At 37.4% G+C, this 22,234-nt stretch overlaps 1 non-coding gene across 1 annotated transcript; it reads right to left on the bottom strand.

Moving 5' to 3' along the window:
• Window positions 1–3,718: 3,718 nt before the first annotated feature.
• LOC120613424 (5S ribosomal RNA) lies at window positions 3,719–3,837 on the bottom strand. The gene has a single exon (XR_005655699.1). It is a non-coding gene; the product is annotated as a 5S ribosomal RNA (ribosomal RNA).
• Window positions 3,838–22,234: the final 18,397 nt, after the last annotated feature.

Raw genomic sequence — 22,234 nt, 5'->3', positions numbered from 1 at the left:
CGAGAATAAACTACTCAGCTATGGCACTTGGAGAAAAACTCCGAAACATATATGGTTTGAACTAAAAACCATCTCAAACTCCCAAATCTGCAGAGACTATTTAATAAATGGTTAAAAAACAATAGTAGCTGCCCTTTTTGGAGTGCTTATTTAGGTTTAGGCCTTCCATGTTGCATTTTATTGTCTTCATTTTATAAAAAATTAATGTTCAGAGATGTTAAGATGAACAGACACTTGGCCTGTTCAACTGCTAAAAGGCAGAACAGAGAAGTAAAACCAAGTCTCTGGGTTTGTTCCTCCATGGTATGTTGCTGAAAACTTTAAAAAAATAAAAAAAATACACATTAGATTTGATATAGGCAAAAGAGTGTTTTTTAATTGAGGCAACATTGGTTAATAACATTATATAAATTTCAGGTGCATAACGTTACAATTCAATATCAGTATACTCTATTGTACGCTCACCACCCAAAGTCTAGTTTCTTTCTGTTACAATATACTTGACCTCTCATTTCACCCTCCCCTATCCCCCTTCTCCTCTGGTAACCACCATTCTGTTGTCTTTCCAACTATGCGACTAAAATTGTCTTTGGGATATTACTTCTGAGCTGACTGCACTGCATCTCACTTCTATTCACACTGTACTGTTGACCATCTTGGCATTGCCCAGTTTGATCATTTACTTTTTCACAAGACCCGGTTCCCAGTCACTTTTGGCTGTTTTCAGAAATCATCGACCCTGGACAACAAGGATTTGCCAAAATTTAGGACATTCAGAAGAAGCTTCCATTTCTAGAAATGACTCTAAAATAAATGTTTATTCCAAAAGTGGCTAGCATAGAAGTGTACGTTTTCAGCCTTCCTCTGTGTGCACAAGGTCTGATGTGCTTAGGAAGGCATGGAATGGTAAATAGGAGTTTGCCCTTTGACATTACATGCCCATCCTTTGAATTTTAGCTCCAACGCCTTATTAGCTGCCTACTTTTGTGAAAATTATTTAACTCCTCTAATCTTAGTTTTCTTGCCTATAAAATGAGGATAATAATAATAATATCTACCTGAACAGATTTGCTGTTTGGATTAAATAGTAATATGTGCAACACCCCAGGTACATAGTAAATGCTCAATAAATGTTAATTTCCTATGCTCACCCCTTCTGTTGCTATATTTGGTAAAGCAAAGTCTTTTTATAGTCATGCCTCATTTCTTCTTTGATTCATAGGTTAGTACTGGAAGGGCCCTTTAACATAATCTTATCTAGTTGTTGTCAAACTCATTTTAACAGCAGAAAACTATAGTTCAAAGGAAATCTTAGATGGAACCCCAATAACTACTACAGCCAAGGTGGAGCTCCTGGAGTTTCAGTGGTGGGTCAGAGGTGGCAGGGGCAGAGCTCCAGTAATTCAGGCTCCGCTTCACTCCCTGAGTTGAATTGTGTTGTTATCACTGAATCCTCCTTCTCTACCCTTCCAACATGGATTTCAAAGGAAGTTCTATGCACGCTTTAAAGCTCCACTTTACACCCTAAAACCTTCATAATGCCTTGCCAGAAAGATCCACCCAGAATTAATCTGTTTCCAATTCTCCATCCACAATGTGAGTCTCTACTATAGCATTTATCAAATTATTCCTGGTATTAGAGTTATTTTTATGTATACCTATTCTCTTTTTAAAAAATAATGACATATTTCCAACTATTAGTAAGGAACTATATTTCCAACTGTTAGCCAGGAACTATTCTAATATTATATAGATAAACTCACTTAATATTCTTTATACCTATTTTTTATACCAAGTTTTTTTGTTTTTGTTTTTGTTTTTTTGTTTTTTTGTTTGTTTGTTTTTTAGGGACAGAGCCCATGTTTTAATTATTTCTGCATCCCCCACAGTGGAAAACTTACACATAAGAAGCCCTCAATTTCTGCTTGTTGAATTGTTAAATAAATGGTCAGAGATTAATCCAAATATTAAGGGCTAGGAAACCAAGGGAAAGATTCCTAATAATATTATTCTTTGTTTTATCAGAGTTCTCTTTAAAAAGTAACTTGAGATGCTTCACATATCCCAACTTCATTGATTTCTGTCATCCTGACATGATGTGCTTGCCTGATTTCTTAAGCAAATATAGCTATTCTAATCTTCCTTTGGCCCTTTCTCCATTATTTGAAGGAAAAGGAGGCAGAAAAACCATCTTCTGCACAGGTAATACCTCAAAATATGCAAACAATTTGAAAACCTTTAGACTAGATACTAAAGCATGCCTACAGTAAAAAGCAGAAGAATGGGTGAACGTTTACAATTGTTTTATAAAGTCAAGTGAGGAAACTAATATTAGGAACTTTTATTTAGAATCACAGAATTGCTGTACTTCGTAAAGGGGAATAACTGACGGAAAATAATTGAAAAAGCCTTTGAAAATATACTGCATCAAATTCAAGTGAAAGAAAACAAGAGAGAATAGCAGGAAAATAAAAGAAATTCAGGACAATTTTTTTTTCTGACTTGTAAGAGAGCATTATTATGTGAGTATGCTTCAGCAGCTAATTACCAAGATAGAAAGAAGATGGAGTAATCAGATGCCATAGTACTTACAAGGGGGAATTTGTTTTTGAATAATATGAAAGCATTTTAAGTTTTATGTATTTAACTTTACATACTACACAAAAGTATCTAAGATGTATAGAAAACATTATTTTTCATTCCATAAATATAAGTAAATTTGAATGCATAGGTTTTTAACTTATACTTTAGTGCCTCATTTGTGGTTATTGGTCAAAGACTGATCATCAGAGATGAGGCTGGCAGAATTTTCATTGTATTTAAGATATAATGACATCAATATTTGGAGGAGTGAGTCTTACTGTGTTTGTTTCTACAAGGATTAGTCCTATTATTTCATAATCATTCGATATTCAATTCTTAATTGATGATAAAAGAGGAAAAAAGCAGGCTCTAACAATGGTTGCCACACCCCATTACAAAGCCAATGTAGAAATACTTTTCATGTTGTGGATCTGGGATCAAACTTAGGCCAGTGCACCTTTAAGTTAGGTGATCATCAAGCCAGAGCTTTGTGGCTTTTTAATCTTGTGAAACAACAAGTCTCGAAGATTCAAAGAATGACAAATTCTGTGCAAACAGGAGTTGGTTTGCACATTTTTAAGGAAGGGGGCTGACTTGTATAACACTGTTGCACAGACTAGAGCTGCTAATGCTCATAAGATGACAGCTCAAGAAAGCAGAAACTTAGCTTTGAAGGCATCAAAAAAGACAAATAGCATGTTCGGTTAATGCTTATTTCTGCTAGTGGGAAACATAATATTTAGGGAAGAAAAGGCAGTAAAATAAGTATCCTTGGATCAAATTTTTTAAAAAAATATCATCAACTAACTCTTTCTACAAAACTTCAAACATTCCTGGACAAATTTCCCCAGAGAAGCTCTTTTGAATTTTATGATATCAATAGTATTCTTTCCCCTCTGGATTTGTTGCTGCAAGCATGAGGAAGAATTGTAAGGTAGATAAGAAAAAGCTATGTGATATACTATATACAACGCTAATTTTTTTAACCTTTAATTTTTAAATTTTCAATTAGAGTTGACATCCAATATTAATTAATTTATTTTTATTTAATTTTTTTAAGTGAGGCAACCCTTGGTTGACCTCACAGATTGCAAGGACCTTGTCAGCTTACAATCCCTTATTTTTTTATTTTTTATGCCTACAGCACCTGATCTTCCTAGCTGATCTCCCATCCAAGTACTAACCAGGCCCGACCCTGCTTAGCTTCTGAGATCAGACGGGATCAGGCTTGTTCAGGGTGGCATGGCTGTAGACCAATATTAATTTATTATGCAACACTAAATTAACTATAATTTTATGGGATAGATTTCTGTGTGCTCTATTAATCTTACGTTGTACATGCACTTGGGAAAGCATTTCCTTGTACCAAGATGTCACTCGCAGTTTGTAGTTGTTGCCATAACATGTTTGTCATTCTGGCTCTTCTCTAGGAATGTGACATCCTGGTACATCCAGTGGTCCTTATCAGCAGTGTGGCCACACCTTGGTGTGTCACAATCATTTGGGAGTTAAAGTGCAAATAATTTGTTCCTGCTAGTAAGTTAAGGGTCTGAAGTTTGTGAATGATTGCCTGTTTTAGTAAATTAGACCTAGTTCAACGTTATCTTTATGACAGTGTTGCTCTCATTCACTTGCATTCTGAAATACTTGCTTGATTGGGAGATAATGAGATGGGAACTTGGTTAAGCCTCTGGGAGCCACATCTTCTATCATGTGTGTCCCCAGTGGATATAAGGCTGAGAACAGCCATGTTATTCCATTTTTTTTGTGTGTGAGAAACTCGGATATTAACTGGAGTCCACTTCTAGGAACATAACTTCACCCCAGGCCTGCTTACTCATCCACTGTACTGCTTCAACTCCTGGAGAAATGAAGCAAAGGCTTACACTAACTATGGACAATTTTATTCTTTTAAATCTACTTTGAGGGCTGAATAACTAAGACCATTCATTTGTTTAGTCATTCAACAAACATTTATTGAGAACTTTTTTTATGTACCAAAGCACTTCTTCACAGGAGAAAGAGAATTTGCACCTGTTGACACTTTAAAAATAAATCCGATCTTGTTAGTTTGAGAAGAGGGCGTTGCATGAGCAAAGGCAAGGAGAGGAAAATGAATGAGTTTTCACAGAAGAGAAGCTGTCCAGAGTGTCTTGGGGGTGTGTAGAATTTGGAGAGGTCTTAGGGGTGTGTAGCTAGACAATTTGGAATGATTCAAGCCGATGGCTAAGGGACCTTACTCAGTCTCCAGTAATTAGAACTCAGAAATGACTGGGTTCTTGCTCTCTATGATTTGCACTGGTCTGTCACAGTATCTACTCAATAAATTCCTTCTGAACACATCTGTCTGTCTGTCACATGGAAAGACTGTTAGCATCCCCAGTCTAGTTTTGCCACACAGATGTCTGGCTATTGGGTATGGTGTTCTTTCTTCACATTTAAAAAATTAAGATATAATTCACATACCATAAAACTCACTCATTTAAAGTATACGATTCAGTGGTTTTTAGTGTATCCACAAAGTTGTGCAACCTTCACCACGATCTATTTCCAGAACATTTTCATTAATCCAAAAATTGATGCAAAACCTGTACATTATTAGCAGTCACTCTCCATTCCCCCCAACTCTAGATAACCACTAATCTACTTTGTTTTTTAAGATTTACCTGAACAAATATTTGAAATATTTCCTATAAATGGAATCATACAATATGGAGCCTTTCCGCCTGACTTCTTTCTCTTATAATAATGTTTTCAAGGTTCATCCGTGTGGTAGCATGTATCAATACTGTGTTCCCTTTTTGTCAGACTACTACTCCATTGTATCACATTTTGTTTATATATTCAGTTGATGGACATTTGGGTTGTTTCCACCTTTTGGCTATCATGAATAATGTTACTATGAACATTCATATACAAGTTCTTGTGTGGACATATGTTGTCATTTCTCTTGAGTATATACTTAGGAGGGGAATTTCTGGGTCATATGGTAATCTCTCTTTAACTTTTTGAGGAACTGCCAAACCATTTTTCAAAGTGGCAGCACCATTTAACAATCTCACCAGAAATGTGTGACAGTTCCTATTTCTCCACATCCTCACCAACACGTGTTATTGTCTGTCTTTTTTATTATAGCCTACTTAATATGTGTGAAATAGTATGTCATTGTGGTTTTGATTGGCATTTTTCTAATGACTAATGATGTTGAATATCTTCATGTGCTAATTGGCCATTTATTCATCTTCTTTGGAAAAATGTCTGATCAGATTTGTTGCCTACTTTTCAATTGGGTTATTTGTCTTTTTATTATTGAGTTGTAAGAGTTATTTATATATCCTGGATACTAGATACTTATCTGATATATAATTTGTGAATATTGTCTCCCATTGTGTGGTTTGTATTTTCACTTTCTTAAGCATATCCTTTGAAGTACAAAATATTTTAATTTTGACAAGGTCCAGTTTATCTCATTTTTTCTTTCATTGTTTGTGGGAGCAGTGTTGTTTTAAATGAAAGAATAGCCCATGAATAAGGCCAGTGGCCAATGGGGTTTGCTAAGGGTTGATGTATGGCTAGACTCCTAAGGCTGGAAAGACTGAACTATCTTTAATCCTACTAGATTTAGATAACATTTTAGAATTAGATAATCATTCTCTAATTGCCAACAATTCTGTTGTTAACATGGTATAGACAAAGGCCTGGAAGAGAATGAAAAAGACTGTCATCTCTGGGTCTCCATTTTCACTGCTCTTGGACTGCATGAAAATAGAAACCTGAGAGCTGGACAAGAACAAGGGCATTTTGCTGCGCTAAAAACCAGCTTTGAACTCAAGGGTTAATTTCTAACTCACTGTTTAAACCTTTGGCCTTGATTTGAATCAAATTTGCATTTGAAAATAAAGAAGACCTCCAGTGATAAGATTCTAACCAACATTTTAAATTGTGAAAGAGGTTAAAAATTGAACACATTTTAAAAACGGAGAGAAAACTTTTGGAAACTCTGGCTTGTGATACTGCTGTATATAAAATAATGAAGCTATTTTAAAGTTTTTCAGCTGAGTTAATGGTTTTGCTGAGTAGATCTTTGCTAATTTCTGCAATTTGCTCTTGAGGAGCTCTCTGTCTTTGAGCACTTTGCTCAGAGAATCTTCAACTCTCAGAGTTGGAAGGAATCTTAAATGTCATCTAATCCGAACCCCCATTCCTTTTACAAATCTGCTTTGCAACAATGAGTGGAATGTGGCAGGGAAAATGCCAGTAAGAACCATGAGGGGATGGGCGGCTTAAGGATGTTATGCCTGCTACAGAAAGGACTCTAAAGGAAGAGAGAGAAATGAAGTGGGAAAGAGAATTGAACGACAGCAAAATAAATAGGGTTTTCAAAGTCTAAGAAAGAAGGTTAGCTTCTGAGATCTAGTTGTGTAAAAAGACATCATTTTTCCAGATTCCTGCCAGTTACACTTAGTCACCCACTCCTCTGGGATCCTCTTCCATTTTATGAATTCTATTCTAGCACTGGCCACTATCTGTTATTTGTGGACATATTTGTGTATCCTTCTAGATCAGAAGCTCCTGGAGAAAAAAGCCGCAATCACTCATCTGTGTAGCCTTTCCAGTGCTTGACATTTAAGGACTTAGCTGGTAGTATTGTGACATGGCTACAAATATAGGTTTTGAGGTAAGGCTGACTCTTGGTAAGTCTATGTCATTGTTACCTGCTATCATATTATTATTAGTCTCACTCTGTTCCCCTCTTCACATCTTATAGTGCAGTTAAACTCATCTTTCATCTCTCTGCCTTTGCGCATACTATTCCCTTTAATTGGGCTGAACTCCCATTTTTGGTTTTGTCTAATAACTTGGCTTCTCTTTCAAGACTCAGATCAGAAGACACTCCCTCCAGGAAGTTTCTGCAGAGTCCCAAGGTTAAGAATAGTGCCCTTCCTCTGTGCTCTCACAACACTTGGCTCTTACCCCCAAACATTCATGACTCTTTCTTTTTAATCCTTGGTCTCCTACACAAGACTGTATGCTCTTCTGGAACAAGACTGTATCTTTTTCATCCTTCTCCTCTCTAACACCTAGCAGAAATGTTGAAGAAATGATTCATGATAGCAATGGCTAAAATGCAACGAACATGGCTCACACATCAGGCACTAAACGAGTAATTTTTGTGCACTAACTTAATCTTCATTATTATCCCCACTACCTAGGTCAGGCAACTGAGCTTCAGAGAATTAAGTCATTGGCCCCGGGCCACATAGATGGCAACTGGCAGAGCTGGGATTTGAACCCGGAAACTGTCTGATTCTTGACCACTAGGCTACAGAGAGGCAGCTGTTCCCTTTCAGTGCCTGTTGGGCGGATGTCACTATGGTGAAAAATGATCCCACATTTCGCGAAATTGCCTGGACACTAATTCAGCCTCCTGGAATTCTTTCTGGGATAAGGCAGGTTATAATAAAATAATGCATACCCAAATGGACCCTGAAGTCAGCATAGAAGTGAAAATTGGTTACTCTTGAAGAAGAATCTTTTTGCACAAGAGTTGAGAGTTCAGAAAATGTTATTAGGCAGAACTTCTGCATTCATGAGAAACTCCAGGGTTCTGCAAGGTCTTTTTAGAAACACTTAAAAGTCTCGTCTAGCCAGAGTAAACAGAGCATTACAAATCAGGTTCCAACACAGTGGCAAGCTCTTTGTGCAAAAGAGCTCAATCTTCCTTCCAGGCCATCAAAAGCCAATTTCCTCCTTGGCAAATCTTGCACTGCTTAACGTAGGTTGCATCCACCTGCAACCCCCTGGGACTTATGCAACTACCTCCATGACTCTGGGACTTCTGCTCTATTTGCTCTTACACCTGAGTTCTGGCCCTGGCTCAATTAGTTGTGTGACTATAGTCATGTCCCTTAACCTCTCTGACTTAATTTCCTCATCTGTCATGTGGAGCTCTTAGTACTACTCATCTTGCTTACCTCTTAGATTGTAGGGGATAAAATGAGGCAGCATGCAGTCTAGAGCTTTGAGAATGCAAAAAACATGAAATAAACATAAGGGGTGATTATTATTCTTCTCCATTTGGCTTGTCTCCTGCATTAACATTTTTTAAAGTAAGTTTTTATTTTTTCAATTGCAGTCAACGTACAATATTATATTAGTTTCTGGTGTACAACATAGTGATTAGACATTTATATAACTTATGAAATGATCATCCCAATAAATCTAGTACCCATCTGACACTATACAGTTACTACAGTATAATTGACTATATTCCTTATGCTGTACTTTACATCCCCATGACTATTTTGTAAATATCAATTTGTACTTCTTAATTCATTCCTTCCCTTTACCCATTCCTTTCAACACTACATCCATCTGACAACCATCAAAATGTTCTCTGTATCTAAGAGTTTGTTTCTGTTTTGTTTTTTCATTTAATTTTTTTTTTAGATTCCTCATATAAGTGGAATCATATGGTATTCATCTTTCTCTGTCTGACTTATTTCACTTAGCATAATACCCTCTAGGTCCATTCACGTTGTTGCAGATGACAAGATTCCATTCATTTTTATGTCTGAGTAATATTCCATTGTATATGTACACTACTTTATCCATTCATTCATTGATGGACACCTAGGTTGCCTCCATATCGTGGCTATTGTAAATAATGCTGCGATGAACATATGGATGCATGTGTCTTTGCAAATTAGTGTTTTGGGTTTCTTGAGATGAGTACCGAGAAGTAGAATTACTGGGTCCTTTGTCTCTTGTTATAGCCTTTGGTTTAAAGTCTAAATAGTCTGGTATAAGTATTGTTACCCCAGCTTTTTTGTTGTTGTTGTTTCCATTTTCATGAAATATCTTTTTCCATCCCTTTACTTTTAGTCTGTGTATGTCTTTCTATCTGAAGTGAGTCTCTTGTAAGGGTCTTGTTTTCTTATTCATTTAGCTACCCTATGTCTTTTGATTGGAGTATTTAATCCATTTACATTTAAAGTAATTGTTGGTAGATATGTAGTTATTGCCATTTTAATATTTATATTTTTGATTTTTTTCCTCCTTCTTCTTAAAGTCATACCTTTAACATATCTTGTAATGCTGGTTTGGTGTTGATGGACTTCTTTAGCTTTTTCTTGTTTAGGAAGCTCTTTATCTGTCCTTTGATTCTAAATGATAGCTTTGCCATGGAAAGTAATCTTGGTTGAAGGCCCTTGCTTTTCATCACTTTGAGTATTTCATGCCAATCCCTTCAGGCCTGCAAAGTTTCTGTTAAGAAATCAGCTGACAGTCTTATGGGAGCTCCCTTGGAGGTAACTAACTGCTTTTCTATTGCTATTATAAACATTCGTTCATTGTCTTTAATCTTTGGCGTTTTATTTTGATGCGACTTGGTGTGGCCTCTTTGGGTTCATCTTGTTTGGGACTTCTCTATGCTTCCTGGGCTTGTTTGTTTATTTCCTTTGCCACATTAGGAAAGTTTTCCATCATTATTTCTTCCAATAGGTTTTCAATTCCTTGCAAAAGCCCTAAATAGGTTCTGCTCAGTGAGAGATAAGGGACATATAGAGGTCAGCTGCTACTTGTTTGGGGTTTGTGTACCTTTGAGCAATTTTAAGAAAGTTCGTAGTATTACCAAGCCTGGCTTTTTCTATGGAAAAGCCATTGGGAGTGGCTTGGATGGTCCCAAAAGTTGGATAGGATGAGGTCTCAGGGAATTACTAGGATGGGATAAATGGTATTAGCCAAATTGATGGAGACTCAGATATGGCGCCCGCCTCTGTGTGTGTGCTGGGTCAGGGGAGAGATCAACAAAGGAACAATGGCTTCTGCCAGCACTGTGTGGTAAAGAGCTGCACCTCCAACCCTCACCCTGAAGCCAGACAATTCGGTTCCTCTTTGTATGTCCCTAGAACCTTTGGAGCTGCTGCCCCAGCGCTGGAACTCAGAGCAAGTGAGTCATTAGTGAGTAAGACTGTGTGTAGGCCTTTAAGAGGACAACCTGGGACTTCAGCTGCCCTCTGTTTCACTGGTTTTCACAGCCAGAAGTTATGGGGACTTCTCTCCCTAGCACTGGAATCCTAGGCTGGGGAGCCTTTTGTGTAGGGCTGGGTCCCCTCGATTCTCAGGGAGACTCTCCACAGCTGAGATATCCCTCCTGATTTTTAAACACCACATGTAGGTGTGGGACTAGCCTGTTCCATGTCTCTGCCCCTTCTACCAGTCTCAAGGTGGCTTCTGTTGTATATCCTTAATTATAGGACTTTTGTTCAGCTAGACTTCAGGTGATTTCAATGATGGTTGTTCTTTAGTTGTTATTTTGATGTGGTCTGGGTGGAAGTAGGTACAGCATTTATCTACTCTTTCATCTTGACCAGAAAGTCTCTGCATTGACATTTTAAAATTCATCAATGACAAGAACACAGGCTTCTTCTTACTTTTGAGAACCTGAGAAATGACTATTAATCTTGATGAACATTTACCTAGAGGCCATCTTTGTGCTTCTGGCCACTACTTTATTAGGCCTTAGTAGCTGCTTATTTCTTTTATATGAGTATAATTTCATTTGTAGAGTTTCTGGAGAGTGCTTCACACCCCTCTTCCTTTTGAAAATAGTGGCTCTTGGTTGTCCTCAGGGCTCTTAAATAGTAGCAAAAGCCCTAAATAGGCCTGAGCAGACTCCTTTCACTTGTGTGGGTGAGCACACTAATGGCAGTAATTAATTGAGGGGGATGTGGGTTTTGTAAACTGAGGATAAGTGAATGAGTCATGGTACATAGGCTGACCCCCCTCACCTGTGCAGCCTCTGACGACACCTGCCTCAGATCATTAAGGCCCCTTGCCCAATTGACATAGTCTGAATGTCTCCGCTGGTGGGGTCTAACAAAGCCAAGCATTTACTAGTTGGAGTGCAGAGATGAATAGAATTCGGTTTTTTGGCCAGGGCTGGCCCAGACAGCTGCTCATGCAAAGGGGTTTCAAATGAATGTGTTTCTATTTAGAGCGTATATGTTTTGATTGAATTTGAAGAAAAGCATGCGTTGGCTCCCCCTTTGGAAAACAAACTAATTATATATTCCCATGTTGTCTGGTAGTTGGAAGCCGGACATGTCCACAACAGCACTTCATGGAAAGAATTGCTTTTCTTGTTGAACGTGAGACTTGTCTGTAGGACCACAGCTGGAGCTTTTTCAAAATCACGTGGCAAGTGGCTGAAAATGACCCTTTAGAGAAATCTTGAGTATAGTAAATATTCTTTCTTTTTAAATTGAGAATTACCACACTACAGATTTTGTGTTCTCTTAATTTGTATTGACACATATTGGGTTTTCCTTGGAGTTTGGATATAGGGTCTACTAAGGCAATTTGCTGTTCTGTGTGCAGTTCAAAAGTTGCCAGGGAGGCAAGAGCTGGTAGACCAAGTGACACCCAAAGCAGTTATCAGACTGAACCATTTGCATTTCCATTCAGGTCATGCTGTCTCGGCCAAGCTGTTGACTTAGCGCTGTTTTGACTTGGGTGGCTTTGACTCTTCCATTCAGGCTTTAGAAACATCATTGAGTTAACAGGCCACACACCATTCACCCTTCTCCCTCCCTACTCTTCAACCCCTTTGTGTTACATAAGGAGGCCTTTCCCTGCTACAAAAAGGTAGCAGGCCTAAGTTTCCATGAGCTCTGTGCCCCTTATACCACCCCCAATTTAGTCTTTGTGCAGGGCTGCTTTTGTTTCCCTCCAAGAATTAAAAGTTAATTGATACCTCAAATGGATGTTGGTCACAAAGCATTTCACCATCCAATGCAGTCCTGCATCCCATTAGATTAACCCTCTTCTGCAGTTCATTGTAAATAAACATCTCACAACAAAAACAGCTTACCTACCTGAAGCATTGTATTCATTTGGGTTCTGCAGTAGGGCTAAAATTCTATGACAGTGTCACTGGGTTAATTAATTTAGATTAATGACTCTTGGAGTTCTGTTTTCCTTTACCTTCCTTATTTGTCACAGACCAATGAACCAGTATTTTCAAATGTCTGAATTTATCAGGTTATCCAGAGTTCTTTCAGAGATGGGTAGTCATCTCAACCTTAGATCTCTAATTGCAATACTGTAAATTCTCCTAAATAAATCAAATGTTATATCTTGATGTGGTAATCCAACATAGATGGACTATATATTCATATTATTCTTTTGATAAATTTATTCTCATAGAAGAGAAATATGTGAATTTTTTTTCCGAACATGGAAGAAAAAATTTCCATGGAGTCAACTGAAAACGCAGTGGAATTGACTCAATTAAGTTGAAAAATAAAGAAATAAAGAGCACACTCATGTTAGACTTTTGCTATTACTCCAAGATATGTAGTGATCTGACCTGTCCTGGCAGAATCCAGATTTCAATAAGATGTTCTGGAATTTTGAATCTTAGAGGTGAATTAAGTTGTTCTTCATGCTAAACAAACTTCCCCCATTAGCTAGTTTCTATTAACTCTCAGCTAAGGCCAGACAAATGGAATAATTTTTGTTGCCATTAGAAGAAAGGATTTTCTTTTTCCTGTAGGTTAAGCTAACTAATTCATTAACGTGGGAGAAAGGTTTGGTGGATAATTAATATATACTTAATCATTATTCATATTTCTATTCCAGATGGTCCCATCTGCTGCATAATGCTTTCCACACCTCTTAGAGTATCAAAATGAAACCATGACTTGCCCAAAAAAGATTAAAAAATGGCCAATAAGCACATTGAAAAGATGCTCAACATCATTAACCATAGGAAAATGTAAAGCAAAACCACAATGAGAGATTACTTCAAACCCACTGTAGTGGCTAGAATCAAGAAGTCAGATAATAACAAGTGTTTGGCCAATGTGGAGAAATTGGACCCCTATTACATTGCTGGTGAGAATGTAAAATGGTGTAGCCGCTTCGGAAAATACTCTGGCAGTTCTTCAAAATGTTAAGCATAGTGTTACCATATGACCCAGAAATTTCACTTGTGGGTATATACCTAAGAAAACTGAAAATGTTACGTCTACACAAAAACTTGTACTCGAATGTTTATAGCAGCATTATGCATGATGGCCAAGAAATGGAAACAACTCAAATGTTCATTAATGGATGAATAGATAAACAAAATGTCATATCTTACCATGGAATATTATTTGACCATTAGACAGAATGAAGTACTGATATATGCTGCAATGTGGGTAAACCTTGAAAACATTGTGTTAAATTAAAGAAGCCAGACACAAAAAGGCACATATTGCAGGATTTCATTTATATTAAATGTCCATAAATAAGCAAATCCATAATGACAGAAAGTAGATTAGTGTTTACCAGGGGCTGGGGGAAGGGGAAAATTATGTGGGGATGATGGCTAAGTGGAGTTTCTTGTGTGTTGAGGGAGAATAAAAATATTCTAAAATTAATTGCAGGGATGGGTACACAACTCTGTGAATATACTAAAAGTTGTTGAATTGTATACTTTAGATAGGTAACTTGTATAATTTGTAAATTCTACCTCAAAAGAGCTGTAAAAAATTTGAAATCATGATTCCGGACTCAGAGAAGAAATCTTTTACCTAACACATTCAAGACCTTAGGAAAAAAAACAAAATTAGCTGAAAGCAAGACAGCAATATAAAATGGATATTCAAGGGCTTAGCCATGTTTGAGTGGCTCACCATTTTTGGTATTTTCCTTTGGTCTGCATTCCGTTGAAAACAAACTAGCCCCTGTTAGTTTTCTAAGCAATACATATAATAAGATTTGTGATGCTGTTGAGTTCTAGGTGTATTTGGTATTTTTGAATTTTCCAGGTTATTCATTAAAGTGATGGTGTAAAGAAAAATTGGTGGATCAAGCTTTTCAGCTTTTACAACAAACGTTTTCTCTGAATTGCAACCAGATTTGTCAAAGTGCTAAGCAAGCAATGAGAGAAACTAAGACTTGCATACCAATATGTTTAATCACACAACAAACTAACATTTCCTTCCGAAATGAGAATAATTACCAGCATTTGTCTATCTGAAGATTTAAGACATTGGAAATATCATGTTCATCTTTCCTATAACACCTGTCTCTCCTTGCTTGGAAAAATGAGCAGCCCTAGCACTCTGGCACAGAAACTGAAGGGAGAGATGTATCCAGCCCATTGATACTTCCAAATAATAATAGTGATTAATGTTTTTGAGTTCTAACCATGCATCATGTACTATCCTAAATGATTTATACAAATCATTGTTTCGTCTTCACAATCCTGCAACTGAAGCACAGGACTGAAACATATAAGGTCACACATTTACCAAGTCTTGAAACTGCGATTTGATCCCAAGTCTGTGTGATGCCAAAATCTTGCCCTTAGCCACAGTGTTATCATGTCCCTTGGCCTTTCAGACTACCCAATCATTTTTTTAACACAAGGGGTCCCTATGGCTCTAGATCTATAGCACAAGTTCATAACTCAGTGTGTGTGTGGGGGAGTGTTTTTGCCCCCAGGGGATATTTGGAAATATTTGGAGACAGTTTTGGTGGGCACACCTGGGGTGAGGAAATGCTACTGGCATCTTGTGGGTAGAGGTCAGGGATGCTGCTAAACAGGGCAGTAAGAGCATCAATAACAATACCATGCAAAGCCACTTTAGAACCTAAGACAAAAGGGAAAACCAGCAATACTGATCCTGTCTTTATTAAATTTTCATATTTTGTTCATCATGGATTTAGGGGGCATTAATTTCAATTTTTGAAAATATATTAAAATATTACTTATGTTGATTACTGATTTTTTTAAAAAATATATTTACCTTTATTTATGATGTTTTCAGTGTTCTTTCTTTTTAACATTTATTTATTTTAATTAGTTTCAAGTATACAGTACATTGGTTAGACATCTATATAGTTCATAAAATGATCCTCCCAATTGCTCCCTCCCTTCCCTGGCCCTCCACCTAGCCATCATATTAATGTTAACTGCATTCCCTATGTTGTGCTCCCCATCTCCGTGATTACTGATTTTTTGATGTCCCTTTAAATTGCGTGCCCATGGCAAGTACTTCATTCACCTCATTCACTTTACCCTAGTTCTGGCCCTGCTGCAAAACATCCTACAGTGCATAGGACAGTCCCTGAAACCTAGAATTATTCAGTCCAAAATGTCTGTCTTGCCAAGGTTGAGAAACACTGGCCTGAAGTACTGGAGGAATCTTCCCTATGGAAGGGCAAAAGGGGAATAAAATAGTAGCACCATAATGTAAGTCTTAATAATAGCCACTAATTACAAAAACTATTACACTAATCTAGGTACTGCTGCACTTGTGTTATCTTACACAAGTGTTGGTCTATCTTTTATTAAACCCAGCCTACCCTGACCTCCAGCATCTGTCCTCTAGCCATTAGTTAGGTCCCTGAACTGTACTTGCATAGAGAAATAATGTACCGTATTACTGTTCCAATTATACATGTAAAATCGGTTTTGTTTCCCCAAAAAACAAACATATGCTTCAAATTCTCTCCTAATAAATTTGGTGCCCATTTTGCTAAAGAGTGTCACTGTAGTAAATTTTGGAGCTGCAGGAAGACAGTTAATTGTTGCAATCCAAGTGCTCCAGAATATCTTTTTTGATGTAATAATATGATAAGGAGTGTTAACTTAACTTTAAGCCATAGAGATGTCTTAGCAAACACACTCTGTAATTGTCTTATGCTGTTCTGAATGGTAAACTCTGTGGTGCTGCAGAAAGCTGGAGGACTTCAAGGGCAGAGAGAACCAAGATCATATCCGTTCTCTATTATTTAGTATGTATATGACCTTGGACGAAGTAGTTAACTTTTCAAGGTTGGCAATAATAATATTGCCTAGCTAGTGAGGTATTAGTCTGAGAATGAAATGTGATAGGTTAATATACACAATGAATGTTAGTTCTATTCCCGCCCTTGAAAAGTATATCAAGACAGATACATTTTATTCAAAGAAAAAGCTTCATTGTTCTATTTTTTTAGAAATCTAAAACTTGCTTCTATTTGCAAAATAAATAAATAAATAAATAAATAAATAAATAAATAAACTAGATATCATCTTTAGCTGAAAAAATAGCAATAATAGTAAAACAATGTGACTTGAAAAGTTCTTAGAAGTTTTTACTATGAAAATCCATTAGAGTATCTTCTCTTCCACACCTCCCCATCACTTTAAGGCTCGCAAGATATTAATTTCTTTTTCTAGTTTTTCCTGAAGTAGGTCTTTACCTTATTTCTAAAGCCATCTGGGCTGGGTTAGCTCAGTCAGAGCCCAGAGCTAATGAGGCCAAGGTCAGGGTTGGATCCCCATGGAGAGCAGTTAGCTTTGCTCCCTTCTTTGGTCTCCTACCCTGCTTCCCTAACCCTACCAGCTGGCTTTTCACCATGTGTTGCTCCAAGGGGGGCGGGTGAGAAGAAGACTGTGGCTGTGGACCTTCACTACTAGCAATACAGCTGAACGCCTGAGCCTTTGTATGAAAAGGGCTCTGCATGAAAACCAATCCTCAGTTGCACTGGGCCTTGAAGACAGATGATCAGCACTGATGGTCATATAAAGGCACCGATCACAGTACAGGTTATAATCACTGTACAGATTTTAATTATTTTCTTTCTAACTTACTCCCTTTTCCTGAATGATTGGTTTCACCAGAGAGTGGCAGCTACTTCTCGATGCTCTAACATGGTCCTTGGTCATTTAAGGCCACATAACTGGTGCTAACTATTGTCAGCAACACCATGGCAAGAGCCTTCTGTGAAGCTTGCAACCAAGGTTAAACATTGGGAAGAGACTCTTGTTAGTAGTATCCAATTACTGTTGCTATGATACATTTGGCACATTCACTGCAAACATGAACAAAAAACCTCTTGATCCAAGGTGGAGACAGTTTGTCATGTAGCTTTTGATTTTCTTCTGTTGCATGTGTGACTTTTAAAGGGCATTTGCTAACCCATTACACCTGTATCACAGAGCAGCACGTTTTCCCATTTTTATCAAAATTATCAGCCTAAGTTCCTAATAAAGAGACAGTTTCTCCTAGGACTTCTTACCTATTTCATTCATTACTATCAAAATAGGAATGAAACCATTTAAATCTTTTCAAAAATAATATCTAAATTGTGCTCAAACATTGTCTTTAGTGTGTGCAGGATGTTGACCTTCTCCTTCTTTTGGAGGGAGTTTACGATTTCAAGGCTTTTCTGGCAGCAACATATGTAAAGAAAAAAAGGAATTACATTTGTATGGATAAAATTATACACAGCTCAGGCTAGAGAAGTGTCAGAGGGAAGGACTAAGAACAATTATAGGCATAGCTCTTTATTGTGAAAAACTTTCAACATGTAAAAAAGTAGATTAATATAATGAACCTCCAGCTATCAGTCATCCAGTTTTCATGACCATATCTGTTTCATCTCTACCTTAATTCAGCCTCCTTCCGAATTATTTTGAAGCAAGCCCAAGAAATCTCATTTCATCCATAAAAACTTTAATAGTTATCACTAAGTAAAGATTTCAAGAACATTTTATATAGGTTTGCAAAATGGCAGAAAATCCTGTGATGGGAGAAAATATCCTGAGTAGTGTTGGCTTTCCTGCATCACATTTTTTTTTTTGCATCACAGACCCTTAAAATCTGGAGAATTGATTGGAAGGGCCGGAAGGGACCAGGATGTTTGAGAGTCCTCAGAGGACTGTCACTAGATGAGGCAAATATACTAATATCCAGGTGAGTATTACAAAAGAAATCTGCCACCAAGCTGTCCTGCAGTCTATGTAGCTCAAAAGAAGAAAAAAAAAGTTGAATCAATGATAAGAAGGGAAGCTCATCAAAAGGAGCGTACTAAGTGAAAATTTGAACACATTGCTCTTATTTCTTTAAAAGTCACCCCAAATCATCATAATAGTCATTAACATTTATTAAGCACTTAGTATATACCGTGCACAGTCTATGGATTATCTCTTGTAGTCCTCAAGATATCTGTGATCAGTACTGTTATTATCCTCATTTTACACATGAGGAAACAGGCCTACAGAGGCCTGAGGGTGGGGTTGTGATTCCAATGCAAGCAGTTTGATTCCAGTGCCATTGTTTATAACTACTACGCATTTCTGCTTTTCAACTAGCTTTGAAAGTAGTAGGTAGTGGTTAAGTGTAGCTGTTTTAAAATCAGCTCTTTGTGTCTGTGGGTTTTGCATCCTCAGATTCGACCATGCAGAGATTGAAAATATTTGGAAAAAAATATCCTAGAAAGTTCCAAAAAGCAAAACTTGAATTTGCCATGCACTGAGCACTACACCAAATGCTTGCAAATAAAGTGATGTGTAGGCATATCCTGCTGTAGTCTATATGCAAATATAGGGTATATACAACTACTATACCATTTTTATATAAGGGATTGAGCATCCATGGATTTCAATATCCATGAGGTGGTCCCGAAACCAGTCTCCTCCCCCAACCCTTGTATACTGAGAGATGGCTATACTTTTACTTTTGATTCATAAGATTTAGAAAATGTATAGCTATAAATCCATGGGCACTGAACCTTAACAGAATCTCAGCTAAAGCTCATGCCTGGTGATTTGGAACATATGCCTCTGTCATTCATTTATTCATTCAGCAAACATTATTTGAGCCCCTACCACCAAAGTGTGTATATATATATATATATATATATATATATATATATATATATATATATATATGCTAGACATTGCTGTATGCCATGATCGCTCCTGCCTAGGTGCATCCTTGAGTGCAAACTCTTTTTGCTTTAGGATGGCCGTATCTCTTTCAAAAGTGAAGAATGCCAAAATTAAAGTTTGAATGTGCAGTCCTTTGGACTCTTGGTTGTAAGTAACAGAGACCTGCTTTAACTAGTTTAGGAAAAAAGGCGGAATTTATTCTACAGACCTCAGGGTTCTCAAGGAACCTAGGGATAAGAATGCAGCCAGGCTTCAGGAATGACCTGAGACCAGACACTGGATTGGTGGTCAGGACTTTTCTTTCACTCTGTCTCATCTCTGCCTCTCTCTGCAGATCAGCTTATGTTTTATTCTCTGCTCCCCAGGCTGAATGACAGTAGATGGCTATCCTTAGCACCTGTATTCGCATTATAGGTCCAGCTACCCAGAGTAAGACCAAGTTTCTTTTAGTCTCAATTACAGATGCATGGATGGCTGCCCTTCCCTGGACCTGTGGTCAAAGAGGGGGTCATGTACAAACATAGCTGGCAGTAGCCACCCCTATAACCAGGAGAAGGAGGGGCAGTACCCAGAAAAGGAAGACAGAGGGAAGGCAAGTAAGACAATCAAATAGGCATTCAGTAAAAAAAAGTGGTAACAAGTACTATAGAAGCACATTAAAATACATGTATTCAAGTGTCTTAACCTTCTTTCTGAGATGAAAATTAGGAAGCCAAATCAAATATTACTCAAATATCTGCCATTTGTCCACAATCATGACAATTATTATATAACATATATAGCATAGTATCAAATGCCTTGATTCTAGAAATATTTAAAGTCAATATCAATTGGATCACAAATTCTCACTGAATACCTCCCATGGTCAGTTGGAACTTCTTTCAGTTTTATTTCAGGTACCTACAAGTTCCTAAATAGGAGAGGAAATTTATAAACTTTATGCTGATCCAAGTTCTTGAGACTGCAAAAGGAATTAGATCTTTGCTTTGCACAACTGGGAGAATACAATGAATGATACATGATTAGTCCCTTAGCACTGGTAATTGTACTTTTAAAAATAACAAGATTTCCAGCTCCAAATTATATTCAGAATTAATCTAATAATACCCCACAATATGCACTGCATTCCTGTAATGGGTGTCTTTCACCTTTTAGCATTAGCTAATATGTCATTGTACCTTGCAAATAATACTGCATACTGTATACTCTACCTATAACTGTGTTGTTTAAACTGGGAAAAATCTCATTTTCTAGGTGTAGTGGTGATTTTCAGCTATTTAAACCAATTTTACACTCAGTGAAGGAGATGCAAGCAGTTATAACAATGTGTTCTTGAAATTGGCATGAGTCATCAATGGCCTCAAATATTTGGCCAGTGGGATCTGGCGGCAGTTGAGAAGATGCAGGCTACATGAAATTGAACAGGCTGTCTGTGTTTCTTGTCCCCTTTTGTCAGAAGAGAGGGAGCCTCAACTCCTCAGGAAGGAGCTCTGTGCAAAAAGGAGCTGACTTTCTAGTTTAGACTCATGAAAAGTCATTGAGGGAATGCATGTAAATAAGGGTTGCAGGGTCAGTCCTTCAGTCTTAAAGCCAGAATGATGCTTAACATTCCAGACCATGGCCTTCCGCAAACCACCAGAAGCCTCTTCAAAGGCCACCTCTGCCCTGTTCCCACCCTGTTAGCACAAGGTGGAAATTCCATTTTGAGTTCTATAATAAGAACAATCAATAACATTTTTATACTGCTTTACCATTTACAAATTACTTCCACGTGCATTTTCTCATTGGATTAGGACCAGACATTTTATAGAGAAGGCTATTTAGTGTAAGAAAGAGTAAGTAACCTGTACGTGGTTACAGAGCCATTAAATCACAAAGCCAGGACTGAAATCTAGGTTTTTGGCTCCAAATCCTATTTTTTCCCAAGTGTTTGTTGGAAAATCTCCAAACCAAAGGATACCATGGCTCCTCGTCTCAAGGAAACTAGATATAAGATTTTAGGACAGTTGTGCAGAGCGGGAATAAGGAAGTTGATACTTCGCAGCCCAAAGTTTGGTAAAACACAGTTAATGTTAACATTCCTCACAATTACATCAAAAAACACACTTCAGGACTTTAAGAAGTGATATGCAGAAAAAAAAGCCTATTCAGATAAGATGTTTGAAGACCTTTATTAGTATTTGCTTACCTAGCTCATCTTCCTGTTCTCCCTCCCCCACTGAAAAAGTAGGAAGATCATTGGGAGTTTAAATTTTTTTTTTAAATACATAATTTTATTCAGATTTATCCACACAGCAGATGTAGGCATCCAGCTTTGGGGAAATCCATAGCACCACCTTTAAAAAGTGAGCTCCATTTCATGATTTTTTGTTTAGTCTAGTGATTAGGATTTGGGGCTCTCTTATGATTTTAAAATGACTTAAAACCTGACTGTTTCCTCCAGAAGCACAGAAGTAGCGTGAAGGGGGATCAGCTTGTAGTTCTAGGATGTTTTTCTTACAAGATTGTGTTTGCTTTTCTCAGTTATTCTCTGTCTTATGGATGCTGCTGCAAAGCTATTGCTGGTCTGATTTTTAATCATGAGCAGGAGTACATTGGAGACTTGTAACTTTTTAAACTCCTCCCTTACAAATTCTTAACTAGAGATACCATTGAGGACACAGCCAGGACATCTTTAAGTTTATGTAAACATTAAATATAAATATCAACCTCATCGTGCCCTCTTCCCCCTGGAAAAGGAAAGTTATGGCACTTGCACAGTCAGAATTTTCTACATATAAATCTGAGTGAAAGAGGACTGGGATTTTAATGGGTGATAATAGTTGCATTATGGCCAGTTAGTGGCCTCTTGAATGTGTAGCAGAATGAATCGTTTGCTTGATACATTCCCACCTGAACCAAACACTGTTATCTTCTTATTTCTTACACCCTTTC

The sequence above is a fragment of the Pteropus medius genome, unplaced genomic scaffold (genome assembly GCF_902729225.1).
Source record: "Pteropus medius unplaced genomic scaffold, Ma_sr-lr_union100, whole genome shotgun sequence".
In the NCBI taxonomy this organism is placed as follows: Eukaryota; Metazoa; Chordata; class Mammalia; order Chiroptera; family Pteropodidae; genus Pteropus; species Pteropus medius.
This window is presented reverse-complemented; position numbering and strand designations above follow the sequence as displayed.